We start from the raw sequence: 13,508 nt of genomic DNA, 5'->3' as shown, positions 1-13,508 counted from the left end.
ACGGTCTGTCCTTTCCGTTAGTTCGGTAGGTGTATTCCTGTAGGAGCACTGTCCGAAGGACTGGGGGGTACTGGGTGTTCTAGTTGGTGGGGTGGTCTAGGATTCAATTAAGTTAGGTATCAATAGATCGCCCAGAAATTTGGAGTTTACCTAGAGTGGTAGCCTAGGTTTCACTGATGTTCTGATAGCGAATAGCACACAGTACTTAACACCTCGACTTGAGAGACCTGGATGGCGAGCGAGAGACCAGGGTTTCTAACAGTCGCGGGCAGTAATTTAAGCAACTAGATTAGAGACACCTAGGGCGGGTGCTATCGAGTATGGTCTGTCCTTTTGGTCGGTTGGTTAGTTGTATTCCTGTAGGAGCATAGTCCAGGGGAGGGAGGTAGTGGGTGTTCTAGTTTCTGGGGTGGTCTAGAACTCAATTAAGATGGTATTGATGAGGTGTCCAGAGGTTTGGTGTGTAAAGATGGTGGGAGCCTAGAAATCCCTGATGTTCTAACAGAGAATAGTACACAATACTTAACGCCTCCACTTGAGAGACCTGGACGGCGAGAGAGAGACCCAGGTTTCTAACAGTCGCACGTAGCGATTAGGGTAACTAGATTAGAGACACCTAGATAACGGGTGGAATCTAGCAATCAGTCTAGCAAACACAATGCTATCACAGTGTGCTTCAGGCTAACATTCACAGTACTATCACTGTGTTGAGCTTTCTAGATGTGAATCAAGTCAACATGAACAATTCTCTGGGTATGACGCAATCTAGCAATCACCATTCTATCACAATGTGGTGCAGGATAGTATTCACGGTAGTGTCACAGAGTGGAGCTTTCTAGATATGATTCCAGTCAGCACAAGCAATTCTCTGGGGTACGACACAGTCTAGCAATCACAGTACTATCACGGTGTGTTGTAGGCTAACATTCACAGTGTGATGAAAGTGTGGTATTTTCAAGATATGATTCGAGTCAGTACGAGCAATTCTCTGGGATGCATTGCAGGCTGATGACCACAATACTATCAGAGTGTGGTGCAGGATAATACTCACAGTAGGATCACAGTATGTTACTTTCTAGATATGATTCAAGTCAATATGAACAATTCTCTGGGATGCGACGCAAGTTAGTAATCACAATACTATCACAGTGTGGTGCAAGCTATAATTCACAGTAGTGTCACAGTGTGGAGCTTTCTAGATATGAATCAGATCAGTATGAACAATTGTCTGGCATACGACGTAGGCTGGCAATCACAATACCTTCACAGTGTGGTACAAGCTAGCATTCACAGTGGTGTCCCATTGTGGAGCTTTCTAGATATGAATCAGGTCGGTATGAACACTTCTCTGGGGTATGATGCAGGCTAGCAGTCACAATACTATCACAGTGTGGTGCAAGCTAGCATTCACAGTAGTGTCACACAGTGTGGAGCTTTCTAGATATGAATCAGGTCAACATGAACAATTCTCTGGGTACTATGAAGGTTAGCAATCACAATAACATCACAGTGTGGAGAAGGCTAACATTCACGGTACTATCACGGTGTGGTGTAAGCTAATATTCACTGCACGATTACAGTATGGCACCTTCTAGATATGACGAGTCAATATGAAAAATTCTCTGGGGTGCGATGCAAGTTAGTATCACAATACTATCACAGTGTGGTGTAGGCCAGCATTCACAAGACCAGCGCAGTGCGGTGCAAGCTAGCATTCACAGTAATGTCACAGCATGGAGCTCTCCACGTATGAATCAGGTCAGTATGAACAATGTTCCGGGTTACGATGCAGGCTTGTAATCACAATACCATCATAGTGTGGTGCAAGCTAGCATTCACAGTAGTGTCACAGTGTGGAGCTTTCTAGATACCAATCAGGACTGTATGAACACTTCTCTGGGGTACGGCCCAGGCTAGCAATCACAATACTATCACAGTGTGTCCATTTCTGCATCGGGGTATTTTTGGTCCTCACTAGCGAGAATTGGTCTTGTGCAGAGTTTACAGGGCAGATGGCCATTTGTCGTGTCTTGTGCTAGGACAGTATTGCTGTTTCCTCTTATGCTGCTATGCCTGGCTGCTATCAAGTACGGTCTGTCCTTTCCGTTAGTTCGGTAGGTGTATTCCTGTAGGAGCACTGTCCGAAGGACTGGGGGGTACTGGGTGTTCTAGTTGGTGGGGTGGTCTAGGATTCAATTAAGTTAGGTATCAATAGATTGCCCAGAAGTTTGGAGTTTACCTAGAGTGGTAGCCTAGGTTTCACTGATGTTCTGATAGCGAATAGCACACAGTACTTAACACCTCGACTTGAGAGACCTGGATGGCGAGAGAGAGACCAGGGTTTCTAACAGACGCGGGCAGTAATTTAAGCAACTAGATTAGAGACACCTAGGGCGGGTGCTATCGAGTATGGTCTGTCCTTTTGGTCGGTTGGTTAGTTGTATTCCTGTAGGAGCATAGTACAGGGGAGGGAGGTAGTGGGTGTTCTAGTTTCTGGGGTGGTCTAGAACTCAATTAAGATGGTATTGATGAGGTGTCCAGAGGTTTGGTGTGTAAAGATGGTGGGAGCCTAGAAATCCCTGATGTTCTAACAGAGAATAGTACACAATACTTAACGCCTCGACTTGAGAGACCTGGACGGCGAGAGAGAGACCCAGGTTTCTAACAGTCGCACGTAGTGATTAGGGTAACTAGATTAGAGACACCTAGATAACGGGTGGAATCTAGCAATCAGTCTAGCAAACACAATGCTATCACAGTGTGCTTCAGGCTAACATTCACAGTACTATCACTGTGTTGAGCTTTCTAGATGTGAATCAAGTCAACATGAACAATTCTCTGGGTATGACGCAATCTAGCAATCACCATTCTATCACAATGTGGTGCAGGATAGTATTCACGGTAGTGTCACAGAGTGGAGCTTTCTAGATATGATTCCAGTCAGCACAAGAAATTCTCTGGGGTACGACACAGTCTAGCAGTCACAGTACTATCACGGTGTGTTGTAGGCTAACATTCACAGTGTGATGAAAGTGTGGTATTTTCTAGATATGATTCGAGTCAGTACGAGCAATTCTCTGGGATGCATTGCAGGCTGATGACCACAATACTATCAGAGTGTGGTGCAGGATAATACTCACAGTATGATCACAGTATGTTACTTTCTAGATATGATTCAAGTCAATATGAACAATTCTCTGGGATGCGACGCAAGTTAGTAATCACAATACTATCACAGTGTGGTGCAAGCTATAATTCACAGTAGTGTCACAGTGTGGAGCTTTCTAGATATGAATCAGATCAGTATGAACAATTGTCTGGCATACGACGTAGGCTGGCAATCACAATACCTTCACAGTGTGGTACAAGCTAGCATTCACAGTGGTGTCCCATTGTGGAGCTTTCTAGATATGAATCAGGGCGGTATGAACACTTCTCTGGGGTATGATGCAGGCTAGCAGTCACAATACTATCACAGTGTGGTGCAAGCTAGCATTCACAGTAGTGTCACACAGTGTGGAGCTTTCTAGATATGAATCAGGTCAACATGAACAATTCTCTGGGTACTATGAAGGTTAGCAATCACAATAACATCACAGTGTGGAGAAGGCTAACATTCACGGTACTATCACGGTGTGGTGCAGGCTAATATTCACTGCACGATTACAGTATGGCACCTTCTAGATATGACGAGTCAATATGAAAAATTCTCTGGGGTGCGATGCAAGTTAGTATCACAATACTATCACAGTGTGGTGTAGGCCAGCATTCACAAGACCAGCGCAGTGTGGTGCAAGCTAGCATTCACAGTAATGTCACAGAATGGAGCTCTCCACGTATGAATCAGGTCAGTATGAACAATGTTCCGGGTTACGATGCAGGCTTGTAATCACAATACCATCATAGTGTGGTGCAAGCTAGCATTCACAGTAGTGTCACAGTGTGGAGCTTTCTAGATACCAATCAGGACTGTATGAACACTTCTCTGGCGTACGACCCAGGCTAGCAATCACAATACTATCACAGTGTGTCCATTTCTGCATCGGGGTATTTTTGGTCCTCACTAGCGAGAATTGGCCTTGTGCAGAGTTTACAGGGCAGATGGCCATTTGTCGTGTCTTGTGCTAGGACAGTATTGCTGTTTCCTCTTATGCTGCTATGCCTGGCTGCTATCGAGTACGGTCTGTCCTTTCCGTTAGTTCGGTAGGTGTATTCCTGTAGGAGCACTGTCCGAAGGACTGGGGGGTACTGGGTGTTCTAGTTGGTGGGGTGGTCTAGGATTCAATTAAGTTAGGTATCAATAGATTGCCCAGAAGTTTGGAGTTTACCTAGAGTGGTAGCCTAGGTTTCACTGATGTTCTGATAGCGAATAGCACACAGTACTTAACACCTCGACTTGAGAGACCTGGATGGCGAGAGAGAGACCAGGGTTTCTAACAGTCGCGGGCAGTAATTTAAGCAACTAGATTAGAGACACCTAGGGCGGGTGCTATCGAGTATGGTCTGTCCTTTTGGTCGGTTGGTTAGTTGTATTCCTGTAGGAGCATAGTCCAGGGGAGGGAGGTAGTGGGTGTTCTAGTTTCTGGGGTGGTCTAGAACTCAATTAAGATGGTATTGATGAGGTGTCCAGAGGTTTGGTGTGTAAAGATGGTGGGAGCCTAGAAATCCCTGATGTTCTAACAGAGAATAGTACACAATACTTAACGCCTCGACTTGAGAGACCTGGACGGCGAGAGAGAGACCCAGGTTTCTAACAGTCGCACGTAGTGATTAGGGTAACTAGATTAGAGACACCTAGATAACGGGTGGAATCTAGCAATCAGTCTAGCAAACACAATGCTATCACAGTGTGCTTCAGGCTAACATTCACAGTACTATCACTGTGTTGAGCTTTCTAGATGTGAATCAAGTCAACATGAACAATTCTCTGGGTATGACGCAATCTAGCAATCACCATTCTATCACAATGTGGTGCAGGATAGTATTCACGGTAGTGTCACAGAGTGGAGCTTTCTAGATATGATTCCAGTCAGCACAAGCAATTCTCTGGGGTACGACACAGTCTAGCAATCACAGTACTATCACGGTGTGTTGTAGGCTAACATTCACAGTGTGATGAAAGTGTGGTATTTTCTAGATATGATTCGAGTCAGTACGAGCAATTCTCTGGGATGCATTGCAGGCTGATGACCACAATACTATCAGAGTGTGGTGCAGGATAATACTCACAGTATGATCACAGTATGTTACTTTCTAGATATGATTCAAGTCAATATGAACAATTCCCTGGGATGCGACGCAAGTTAGTAATCACAATACTATCACAGTGTGGTGCAAGCTATAATTCACAGTAGTGTCACAGTGTGGAGCTTTCTAGATATGAATCAGATCAGTATGAACACTTCTCTGGGGTATGATGCAGGCTAGCAGTCACAATACTATCACAGTGTGGTGCAAGCTAGCATTCACAGTAGTGTCACACAGTGTGGAGCTTTCTAGATATGAATCAGGTCAACATGAACAATTCTCTGGGTACTATGAAGGTTAGCAATCACAATAACATCACAGTGTGGAGAAGGCTAACATTCACGGTACTATCACGGTGTGGTGCAGGCTAATATTCACTGCACGATTACAGTATGGCACCTTCTAGATATGACGAGTCAATATGAAAAATTCTCTGGGGTGCGATGCAAGTTAGTATCACAATACTATCACAGTGTGGTGTAGGCCAGCATTCACAAGACCAGCGCAGTGCGGTGCAAGCTAGCATTCACAGTAATGTCACAGCATGGAGCTCTCCACGTATGAATCAGGTCAGTATGAACAATGTTCCGGGTTACGATGCAGGCTTGTAATCACAATACCATCATAGTGTGGTGCAAGCTAGCATTCACAGTAGTGTCACAGTGTGGAGCTTTCTAGATACCAATCAGGACTGTATGAACACTTCTCTGGGGTACGACCCAGGCTAGCAATCACAATACTATCACAGTGTGAGCAGGCTAACCTTCACATTACCATCACAGTGTGGGGCTTTCTAGACATGAATCAGGTCAATGTGAACAATTCTCTAGGGTGCGACGCAGGCTAGCAATCACAATACTATCACAGTGTGGAGCAGGCTAACATTCACAATACTATGACAGTGTGGAGCAGGCAATATTCACAATACTATCACAGTGTGGTGCAGGCTAGCAATCACAATACCATCACAGTGTGGGGCTTTCTAGATATGAATCAGGCCAATGTGAACAATTCTCTGGGGTACGACGCAGGCTAATATTCACAATACTATCACAGTGTGGAGCAGGCTAATATTCATAGTATGATCACAGTGTAGGTTAGTTTGCTAAGTGGTAGGGATTCCAGGGTAGAGTTATTGTTCTATCCTTCACCCTGACCACTCCTACCTTGATTGTAGCTGCTTGTTCATGGCTGGCCACTGGCTTCCCCTGCTGAAACCTACAGACATGAGCTGGAGTCGCCTCTGTTGGAGCCACCCTTTGCCTCAGGACCCTTAGCCGCAGGGGCTGCACGGCAGAGGGCTGTATTTATGTATGTGTAACGCTTGTTGCATGTAGACGCTGGATGGGTATCTTAAATGGCACTGCCCATTAGAACATCATCAGTTCACTCTGGATTCACGTTAAGCGGTTTTTTGATGTTGCAGTATGTGACCAGTTGGCAAAGGAAGGGAGAACTATTCTAGTCAAAAATACGAACTAGAAATAGTAGCCTACAGACAGGCCGTTCTAAGATGATACTGAATTCTCTATAGCAGTGCCTGAATATTCTTAAGGCCATCCGCTGGAACTCTTCAGCATAAACGACTGGTCAGCCTCTGTTTCCACCGATTTGCACAGTGCATTGGAGTCACTTTATAGTAAACACAATTTCAGAGACCTCTGCTGTAGCCATTGGTGGGGTGGGGGCTTAGGTGGATTATGTAGCCTTTAGTGATTAGGAGCATTGTTTAAAGGAAGACATGGGAGTGGTGATTGTTATGTTCTGACCAGCACTCAGGCCAGGTGGACCAAGGCTGGGGCACCCAGCACACGCACCGTGGCAGGGGGCACCCTGTCAGCCCATGAGCACACAGGCTCTTCCATGGCCTGGGGCACCCAGGCCAATACCAACGACAGTGCTGGTGTTACCCAGCAGGGGCACCAGCATCCCCAGGCAGAGTTGCCCAGCAGGGGCGCTGCGGGTCCCAGAAGTAGAGTTGCCCAGCAGGGGCTCTACCAACAAAGATGACAGCAGTTAGGGACAGTGTTGCCCGGCTCGGGGGCGCTATCCTGGTGGAAGGCCCTACTTGGAAGGCCCTCAGCCAGCTAAGGACACAGCACACCGTGTTCCGTTAATTCCAAGACTAATGAGTGGGAGGCCGCAAGCGAGTGTTGGCCGCAAGCGAGTGTTGGCCTTGGCGCGGGCCTTGCCTCCTTGCTTTCCACGTCCAGACATGCTGATGCGAGTGAGAACTCTCTGTCAGTTCAAAGAGAAAGAGAGAGGGCATATAAAGGCTAGGCAGAATGCTCTGATAGGAGGACACCTATCCTCTGGGTGAACACCCATTGGCGAGGGAAGGATTGCGGTCAGCCATTCAGAGCTCAGGCAGGCAGACGGGCCTGGGGCACACCCACAGGCAGTACGTGCTGACCGATACCGACCAATGTTAGGCAGGGAGCGACAGCAGCAGCAGATTAACACACACTCCGTATAAAAGAGAGTGGTTTGGGGGAGGGCTTTACTTATTTCTCCTGCTCTTCCAGACAGTGAACATTATCGCTGCCGACCATGCCTGAACCCGCCAAGTCCGCCCCAGCTCCCAAGAAGGGCTCCAAGAAAGCGCTCTCAAAGCCACCCAAGAAGAACGGGAAGATGCGCAAGAGGAGCAGGAAGGAGAGCTATGCTATCGACATCTACAAGGGAATGAAGCAGGTGCACCCCGACACCAGCATCTCCTCCAAGGCCAAGGCCATCATGAACTCCTTCGAGTTCTTCGAGCGCATCGCCAGGGGAAGCCTCCCATCTGGCACTTTACAACAAGAGGAGTACCATTACCTCCAGGGAGATCCAGACCGCTGTGCGCCTTCTGCTGCCGGGGTGAGCTGGCAAAGCATGCTGTGTCCGATGGCACAAAGGCCGTCACCAAGTACACCAGCGCCAAGTGAGGATAGCCACAGCCCTCTGAGCCCTGAGATCCCTGCTAAAAAAAACCCAAAGGCGCTTCTAAGAGCTACCCAACAACTCCATTCAAGAGCCAGCATGCTTTGTTTAGCGCTGCTTACTTTTTAAATGAAAGCACACACATCAGAGCCCCAAAATCATGTCGAAGGAAATGCTTCGTTGAGGATCAGGAGGGGTAGCGTCACCCCACTAACAAATGGACCAAGCAAGCAGCAATGGTTATGGTTAACCCCCAACGTACTCGCGCACGGACACAGAAAGTCTGTGTTGCATCTCCTTTGTCCAGCGCTCAGCTGCCATTGGTAGGGGTTTGTAGCGGCTGTCTGGCTTCACACCTAACGTAAGTAACGATCAAGCACAGCAAGAAGACATAACACAGCGGGGAGGGGCTGCATTGAGGCCAAATCGCTCAGGCTTCCTATGTATAATAGAAAAGGTACTGTACAGGGGCAAGGCGTGTTCCACTTGAGGGGGGGCTGTGCAGGTCTGGGTGCACTATCGCAGTTTAAATAATGCCCATTCAAGTGCACTTTACAAGGTTTCATGTGTGTCGTGTAAGGATCAGTGAGTGGCAAGACACAGGGGTGCGTGCGTAGTAGGGGCAGCTCTGTGTGTTCCTTAGCGATACTACTGTGGGTGTAGTGCTCGGAGAAGGGGTGTGTGCGTGCATGCATGTGTGTGTGTGTGCGTGTGTGTGCGCGTGTGTGTGAGTGCACCGGTGGCGAGAGCACGCAGGCCTTCTAGGGTACCCACGTGCGGCCACTTCGAAGTGCTCATCTGCCTGGTGCCACAGTGTCAGGGTGGAGGTCGGGCCCCATGTTGCATGGCCACCCTGATTGCCTGATGGGCTGATTACCTGATGGGCTGGAAGGAGAGCAAACCGGCGGTGGATGGCTGTCCAGGAAGAAAGAGGCAATTCTTGGGCATCTATAGGCAACTTGGATGGCAGCAGGCCCTCGATGAATTGAATCGACAATAAATAAATCATGTGGGCATGTCTGTGTGGGGACGGGATGGAGAGGGTGCTGGGCGTCACAAACCACACCATGCGCTGAAATGGGGCTGTGATGGGCTCTGGCAAGTGGGGTGAAAAGGATTTACAGCAAGTGTATATTGGCCATAGCAGTGCCGGGCAGGCTAGTGAAACAGGTCTGCCGCACAATCAGCAGGGAAGCCCGAGAAAGAGCCAGGGGAAAGGGAATAATTTCCTCTGGCGTTAGAAGCATGAGAACGACCAAAGGAAGGGAGCCTTTCCCCCTGGTGTCGCGGAATGGAGCCATTTCCTCTGGCATTGTGAGAAGGCTGAGAAAGACCAGGGAAAGGGAGCCATTCCTCCTGGTATTTTGCAAAATGCCAAGGGAATGGGAGCCATTTCCTCTGCCATTATGAGAAGCACGAAAAGAACCAGGGGAGGAAGGGCATATAACCCAACCACCACCACCTCGCAGCTGCTGAAAAGGCATCATATCTGGTGTTACGCGATGGACAGCACACAGAATGAAGCCTGAACAAGATCCTGGGGAAGAGAGGCATAACCTCAAGGGTAGAAGTAGAACTCCTGGAGAGGGGAGACACTCTCCAGGGATCCAATTGTAAAGACAGTAATCATGGTCAATATGGAATGTGGGTGTTTTTGAACTTTGAGTTGAACCAAGGACTTGTAGTCCCCTTTAAGACTCTTCTTTTCTTGGAACTTTGTTTTTGTTCCCCTTGGAAAAGGATGGGGACCCCGGGAAGGGAGCCATTCCCTCTGGGAACAGTCTGTTGTTTCATTGGAATCAGAGCCCTCTCTCCAGAAGAAGAGAGGCACCCTTCTGCACAGAGAAGACTCACCAGTCCTTTAGTTTAGTTATGGATGTTGGGGAAGGAAATAGGTTTCTGACACAGGACGGTGGACTTTTTCTTTTCCTGGACATCCTGACAGTCTCCATAGTGAGGCAAGGAAACCCCTCTTAGAAAAGGAGCAGGGTTCCAGATAGATATACTTCGATACCTCCTTAGAGGTTCATTTAAATAAAATGCACTGGGACTTAGCCCTGCAAGTGATGATTGTTACAGTCTCATGTAGGTCATACGCAATTAGAAAAGAGAAGAGCATTTTTGTTGAAGAATTCAGAATTATGTGTTACACGGTTACCCAAGTACAGAAACCTTTAATGTTGGTGAATTCGAAATTATCTCAAGGAACTAATGTTGGAATAGTGTTACATAATCTCTTATTAACTGGGATTAATGTCAATTCTTACAGACATACAGATTAAACTGAATGATTATAACAACTATACGTCAGTGTTGAACAGGCCCTGATGAAGGATAGTTTATCTGAAATGCGTAGGCCAGAAACTGAATGTTTGGACTCTGACTAGGACCAGGATTGGTCATTCTACTGTATCAAGGGAAAGAAATTTTACTGTCTTCAGACATAAACACTTGTGTTACATTGCTCTATGAAAAATTGTTGGCTAGAGGTGATCTTGACCAAATATTTTTGAAGGTTAATTGGAACCACTAACACTGAAAGTTTTGTTTGATATTATGTTTTGAGTTGAAGTAAACATTGTTTCTATGAAAATTGGAGCACAGTTGTACTGTTTCCAAGATCTGTGCAATGGAGGATTTCTCCTGTGCAATAAACAATATCTACAAAAGATATCTAACATTGAGACTGTATGTTGTGTATTTTAACCATTTATGAGAACTAAGAGGTTGTTTCAACCCAATTAGAGTGCATAGGGGTTGCCTGTTGGCAACAACGGGTTATATGAGTATTGATGTTCATGCCTCCCAGCATCCTCTGCACTTCTCACGTAGGGTAATGAGTGAGCGGAGTCCCCACTCAGCCTCCTCCCCTCTTTTGCCATTCCTTCTTGGAACACGGTGTACAATGTATCTCTTCTGGCAGCTATCTGCAGAACCCAGGCTCTTGCACTCGTCGCTAGCTGGGCTGCAGTTACTTCTTCCGTTAACAGAGGGCAACAGGGGTGTAGAGTCAGCTGAACAGAAGGGAGACAAGGGGGCAGCATTTTGCTGGGGGCAATGGGACCGAAATGATACATTTGAAAGCCCTTCAGGTCCCTTGACCATCAACGGGATGGGGTTAAAGCAAAATAACAACAAATAAAGTAAAAACATTCACAGCAGTTGGGCCTCCCCACAAGGACCTGGGTTGAACAGAATTGCTCAAGCCTGCCCTTTGAAACTCGTTGGGCCTGTAGTGCTGGTGAAAGGGCAAAAAGGTCAGAAGGCAACCTGGCAGAGGCAACTGTGGATCCTCCACATTTCCCAACTCTAGAAGATGTGTCCAGCACCCAGTAATGCAAGACTCCACACGGCAGGCAGGCTTACCGCCACATGCCCTGTAAGAGGTACTGCCAGCCTCCACTTACCCGACAACGTTTAGGGCCACGTGGCCAGGAAAGGGCATGGGTAACTTTGTAGCAAACCATGTTCGCAGTGTTCCCTCTTGGGATCTTTACATGCGGTCAGGCTTCCAGTCAGCCAAACCACAACAGGCCATCTTCTTCCTTTACTCATGCAATGCAAAGTGGCAAACCGGGCAGTGTGTGGTTCACGATGGCTCCTCGCAGCCAACATGTGGGAGTCAGGCACAAGACACGAACCCGGGAATGATCTGACTATCCGTAAATAGGCCTATGCTCTCGTATGGGTGTGTTCACAGGGCAAACAAGCAGCTATCGAGTGGGAGGCAAAAGCTAACAGGCATTGGCGGGCGCATTTCCTCCTCACACACACACACACACACACACACACACACACACACAAGCATGCAGCTCTGTTAATGATGGTGTTGGTGGCTCTTAAAAGAGCCTTTGGTGTTTGTGATGGTGGTGCTGTGGGTGTCCTCAACCCCCGAATCCATAGAGTGCGACCATGGCGCTTCAGGGCACAGTCTACATACATTGCGGTGATTGTCTTACTCTTGGCATGCTCGGTGTAAGTGATGGCATCCCGGATCACATTCTCCAGGAAGACCTTGAGCACCCCATAGGTTTCTTCATAGATGCGCTTGACTCTGCCACAGGGAGCCAGGTGACGGATGGCAGGCTTGGTAATTCCCTGTATGTTATCTCAGAGCACTTTCTTGTGCCTCTTGGCACCACCCTTGCCGAGTCCTTTCCCTCCTTTGCTACGTCCAGACATGATAGCTTTTCTCTCCTCACAAACGAGCCGAGACTGTGGCGGCACAGCAGAATCGGCTACTTATATAGGCCCCAGGTAGACCAGGGGGAGAGCTCCCACCACACCAGTTCAATTGTGCGTCATAGACTGGGCAGGGCCTTGTGTGGGCTGGCCGGGCCTCAGCATTTCAAAATGCCAGTGTTACTCGCCTGCCCGTGCTTCTTTTAGGTCCAAGGACCTGCTAACAAAAGAGCTTGCCCATGCGACTGGGAATGTGCCAAGCCAGTTTCCTTATTTTCTGCCCTTGCGCTTTGGTAGATGCCATCCGAATGTGAGCGTTCGACCCCGGGAATGCGTCTGTCCATACACATGAAAGCTGCAAGGCTCTATCTTCTACGTATGTGGGTGCTCCCACCCAAGCACCCATGTAAATGTCTTCCCCCATTGTGCACTTTTTTGCAAATGCTGCATAGAAGGACACTGTGGAAGCCAGCGGCATGCTTCAGGGAAGCAACAAAGCACGCCTTTTATTCTTTTCTTTTCTTTTCTTTTTTTCCCACCAGTCGTTAGTGTTGCTGTGCACTCAGACAAAGAAGCCAGGCCAGTGACTGAATGTGCCCGGTGATTGGAAAGAAAAGAAAGCACAAAAATGGCAACTTTGAAGTAGCAGACTACGTTACTGGTCAAGATACTGAGCCCTTTGGCGGAGTTGGTGGGCGGCTCTGAAAAGAGCAGGTGGGGTTTTGGTTGTTGTTTTGTTTCTTACGAGGGTGGCCGGTTGCTTTCTGGCTTTGCCCGCTGCCTTGTGGCCCTCGGTCTTCTTGGGCAGCAGCACAGCCTGGATGTTGGGTAGCACTCCTCCCTGGGCGATGGTGACTTCGCCCAGCAGCGTGTTGAGCTCCTCATCATTGCGGATTGCGAGCTGCAAGTGTCTGGGCATGATATGTGTCTTCTTGTCGTCTCAGGCGGCATTGCCGGACAGATCAAGGCTTTCAGCAGTCAGATACTCCAGGACAGGGGCCAGATAGACGGGGCGCCGGCCCTGACCCTTCAGTTTAGCACCCCTTCCGCAGCAGCCGGTGCACGCGGCCGACTGGGAACTTCAGGCCAGCCTGGGAGGAGCGACTCACTCATTCTTTTTATTGATTCCAGTCACATTGTCATTGCCACGAAACACA

At 48.0% G+C, this 13,508-nt stretch overlaps 2 pseudogenes; one reads left to right on the top strand and one right to left on the bottom strand.

Moving 5' to 3' along the window:
• Nucleotides 1-7,797: 7,797 nt before the first annotated feature.
• Nucleotides 7,798-8,174, top strand: LOC138525599 (histone H2B 1.2-like; annotated as a pseudogene).
• Nucleotides 8,175-8,415: 241 nt separating this feature from the next.
• LOC138526022 (histone H4-like) lies at nucleotides 8,416-12,351 on the bottom strand (annotated as a pseudogene).
• Between the last annotated feature and the right edge of the window lie 1,157 nt (nucleotides 12,352-13,508).

This window comes from Ambystoma mexicanum, chromosome 7p (assembly GCF_040938575.1).
Source record: "Ambystoma mexicanum isolate Mex_15411 chromosome 7p, UKY_AmexF1_1, whole genome shotgun sequence".
Classification (NCBI taxonomy): Eukaryota; Metazoa; Chordata; class Amphibia; order Caudata; family Ambystomatidae; genus Ambystoma; species Ambystoma mexicanum.
Note: the sequence above shows the minus strand (reverse complement) of the source record. Positions and strands in the feature narration are given on the sequence as shown.